General features: G+C 36.9%; 1 pseudogene; it reads left to right on the forward strand.

The window, feature by feature from the left end:
* Positions 1–2,941: 2,941 nt before the first annotated feature.
* On the forward strand, positions 2,942–4,559 carry LOC143686768 (cyclin-Y-like protein 1 pseudogene; annotated as a pseudogene).
* The last annotated feature ends 210 nt before the right edge of the window (positions 4,560–4,769 follow it).

A 4,769-nucleotide genomic window follows, 5' to 3' on the forward strand; every position in this document is an offset into this window, starting at 1 on the left:
CACCTTGAATGACCGGAGTCACATCTCCATCTAATCAAAATGTCACACCCAAAATTGGGCGCATCACATTTCCTTGCAGATAATCTAATCAGAAGTTTCCACCTTATGGTATTGAATCTGTGTTAAAAAGAAGTGGCTTCCCCTACAAGATTGGATCAGGATTAAAATATGGCTTTTCTGGGGTACATAATAATTTCAAACTGGCACAGAGTAGCTAGAGGGAAAAACCTGAAACTGTTGAACTGCAAACTTATAGCCTTGATTCTTTAAGATTATTGAATAACTACAGAGCTTTTAAGGTGTGAATGTGTGAATGTGAAAACCTTGTGACTGACATTCCCTTTATTCAAGGTATGGACAAATGAGTAAGAGAATAAATGCAGAAAATAAACAAATAAACAATAGGAGGGCATGGGGGCTAAGAGATGTTTTGGAATTTTTTTCCTTTTATTTTGATTCTTATATTTATTGTTTTGGGAGTAATTAAAATTTTAAAAAATCAAATGTAATGATAAATGCACAGTTGTATATACAATGATACTGTATACCACTGATTGTATGCTTTGGATGATTATATCTCAATACAAAAATCATTGAAAGAAAAAAATGAATCAGGTGAGCGAAGGGCATTCCAGGTAAAAGAGAGAAAGAATGAAGCCCATTGCTTCCTTCTGCTCATGGTCTATTTGCTGATGTGATCAATTTCAAGATGAAATAATTGACTTCATGGTAAGTAAAATCCACAGAATGTACAACATGCATGAACTGTGAAGACATTATGCTAAATAAAAAAAGCCAGACCCAAAGGACAGGTGTTGTATAAGAAATATCTAGATGTTGTATAAGAAATATCTAGAATGGACAAATTCATAGAGACAGAAAACAGATTACAGTTTATCATGAATGGGGGTGGGAGGAGAGGGAATGGAGAATTATTGCTTAATAGGTACATAGTTTCTCTTTGGGGTAATGGAAAAGTTTCACAATGGGTGGTGGTGATGGTTATGCAACATTATGAATGAAATTAACACTACTGAACTGTACACATAATAATGGTTAAAATGACTATTTAAAAAGTTATTACGGTAACATATACCACATAAAATTTCTCATTTTAACCACTTTAAAGTATACCATTCAGTGGTGTTCATTCTTATATGGCAATTTTATAATCTATATTTGCTACCATAGTAATTCTTTTTCATCCAAAGCATACTTCTCTGTGTAGCTGAGCCAAGGTGGCAATCAGACCTGTTCTGCCTGTCTTCTTTCCCACACCATCTCAGTCATACATAGCCCATCAGAATGTGACAGGTTTCATTGGGTTCTAAGAAGCAGTCCTTTTTGAAGGGAAATAGAAAAGATGGAACAAGGCAGTAGTGGTGTATGACTATCCGAGCTGACATTCTCCAAGCATCATGGCATTGCCAGATATTTGCCTGACAAGGAGAGGAGAGGAGGCAGGTATTCTGACATTATTTCTCCAACACATCTGTTGCTGATCTCAACTGGCCTAATTCCATTCCATCAGATATTCAAGGTATCCTTCATGCTTCTTTGTAACTTCTTTATAGTTGAGTTCCAGGTTTGTTGTTTAAGTATGACAAAAGAGAAGTCTGATACAACTGTATTGACAGGAGAAAAACAGTAGTCATAATCAATATATTTATCCAATTAAGTTAATGTCCGCTTTGTTCAGCAATCCTTCACCAGTTCATATCATATGTTGGAAGAAAATCTACCACTTAGAAATTGGCAGGGGTTAGAAAAATTATGCCATGTCAAAGGAAATTCTCTGATCTAAGATATATGAGATGTTATAAACACATTCCTGTGTTTTCTTTCCAAGAATGAATTGAACTTACACTTGCCCATAGAGACAGAGGAGATTTGTTTAACTGAAGTCCTCATATTCTAAAAGATTCTAAAAGTTCTAGTTTGCTAGCTGCTGGAATGCAATATACCAGAAATGGAATGACTTTTAAAAAGGGGAATTTAATAAGTTGCTAGTTTACAGTTCTAAGGCCGAGAAAATGTTCCAATTAAAACATAGAAATGTCCAATCAAAGGCATCCAGGAAAAGATGCCTTGGTTCAAGAAGGCTGATGAAGTTCAGGGTTTCTCTCTCAAGTGAAAAGTCACATGGCGAACACAGTCAGGGATTTTCTCCCATCTGGAAAGGAACATGGTGAACACGGTCAGGGTTCCTCTCTCATCTGGAAGGACACATGGCAAACACAGCGTCATCTGCTAGCTTCTTCTCCTGGCTTCCTATTTCATGAAGCTCCCGGGGAGGCATTTTCCTTCTTCATCTCCAAAGGTCGCTGGTGGTGGACTCTGTTTCTAATGGCTATGTCATTCTGCTCTGCTCTCTCTGAATCTCTCTCTTTCTCCAAAATGTTTCCTCCTTTATAGGACTCCAGAAACTTATCAAGACCCACTCAAATGGGTGGAGACATGTCATCACCTAATCCAGTTTAACAACCACTCTTAGCTATATCACATCATCCAGGGAGACGATCTGATTACAGTTTCAAACATACAATATTGAATAGGGATTATTCTACATTTATGAAGTGGGATTTTGATTAAAACATGGCTTTTCTAGGGGGCATACATCCTTTTAAACCAGCACGATGATTTTCCTTTTAAACCAGCACAATGATTTATCTTGAAAAAGTCACTAACCCCTACAAAATGTTATGCCACCAACCTACTAGCAGCTGGACAAGGATTGTGAGTAGTTTTTGCAGCTCACTCTATAGATTAAAAGTTAAGTGAAGAAATAATTCTTCCATTCTCTTTCGTACACTCCCCTTGGGAAAATAGGTATTTGCAAGAAGTTAGCCAAGGTTGGCCAAACAGTAACTGTGTTTTCCCACCATAACCTCTCTACAAAGCTCTCTAACCAGCTGCCCTAACAGCCTCTGATCACACTAGCATGGTTAAAAGCAAGCCTATTTTCAGTGCTGCGCAGCTAACAGCTGAATGTGCAGTAGTGACTTTGGTTTACTTAGAAAGGCTTTTAACTTATGCTGAGATCGACATTTGTCCCACTAACTGGAAAAGAATTGTTTTGGGAGCCATTCTTCTTGCCTCCAAGGTTTGGGATGATCAGGCTGTGTGGAATGTGGACTACTGCCAGATCCTCAAGGACATTACAGTTGAGGACATGAATGAGATGGAAAGGCATTTTTTGGACCTACTACAGTTTAATATTAATGTTCTTGCCAGTGTTTATGCCAAATACTACTTTGACCTTCGTTCCTTAGGCAGTGACAACAATATGAATTTTCTGTTTGCTCCTCTTAGCAAAGAAAGAGCGCAAAATCTAGAGGCCATTTCCAGATTATGTGAAGACAAATACAAAGACTTACGTAGAGCTGCTCTGAGACGGTCTTTCAGCGCTGATAATTTCATCGGTATTCAGCACTCTAATGCCATCCTCTCTTAATGAGAGAAATGTGAGGGGTTGTAACATCATAAAACCCCTCATCTACAAAGACTGGAGAAACATCACCACTCCTCCTCAAAAACCAGCAAAGTTAACATTTTCATCTAAGGAAAAGACATCAAATTCAAATTCAAGAGACTTGTGGACAGCGAAGATTACACTCTATAGGAAAGAACGGGACCTTGTCAATGCAACACTCTTCTGTCTTTTTTAATGTAAACAGAGTTATGAAAACCACTCCAAAGTGAAAGCTCCCAACCCACACACAGATGTTTGCTTACTGTCTAGGCAGTAGCTATGAACAATGTGTGGTATTTTTAATTAATAACTTAAATTTTAAAGACACTAACCATATAAATTTATGTTTTTCCTATTTTTCCTGCCCCACCCACCCACCCCGATATTGCTGCATATGCCTTTAAAATTAATGCAGTATTGCTATTAAAACATGGGACTCTTAACAACTATAAAACCACGGCAGCAGAGACTAACATTGTTAGGTGCTAAAAGGTTCATCCTCCCTACTATATCACTGAAGCTGCTAGTCATTGGCAGTCAACTTAAAACAAGCTGCTGGATAGCATGTACTGAAATTCCTTGCAAGCACTACTTATTACCATTTCAGCATGTTGGGTTATCAGCAGAGAAAGTATCAGTTATTGATTATCTACATCTGCTATGTCCACACTTCATTTCTTGTGAACTCTAATGGTGCTTGCATCTCACCTCTTATTTGTTGAAATCTACTTAAGATAATTTCTTCTTATTTGTTAAAATCTAGTTAAGATGATTTCCTCTTATTTGTTAAAATCTAGTTAAGATAATTTCCTCTTATTTGTTAAAATCTAGTTAATAATTCCAACCAACATGGTGATCCAATGATAACAAGCACATAATGAGATACAAAGTATCTGAAGGTCTTGATGCAGTTCTAAGCTTTTATAAAATGCATTTTGGGCGCCCCAGGCACTGCAGCATAAGTGTAGATGCAAGCAAACCTTTAGAAAACACATTTGAAAGTTTTCGTTTCTTTTGTGCTTGCTTAGTTTTGTGAATTCTAACTACGTTTTCAATTTTAATTTTTTGTTTCAGGACTTCTTGAAGATGGCAGACGTTGAGGCAAAGAATTGAAATTGAAAGCTTAATACTCAGAATTCACAAAACACTTAGTTGTGTTAGAGTTGAAGGCTTAATACTCAAGATTTACAGAACTACGTAAGTTTAAAACAGATTTAAGTAAACTTTCAAATGATGTTTTGTGAGTTTTGTAGCACTTATACTTCTACTAGTATCAAGGCTTAAAATTGCACCAAGA

This window comes from Tamandua tetradactyla, chromosome 6 (assembly GCF_023851605.1).
Source record: "Tamandua tetradactyla isolate mTamTet1 chromosome 6, mTamTet1.pri, whole genome shotgun sequence".
NCBI classification, from domain to species: domain Eukaryota; kingdom Metazoa; phylum Chordata; class Mammalia; order Pilosa; family Myrmecophagidae; genus Tamandua; species Tamandua tetradactyla.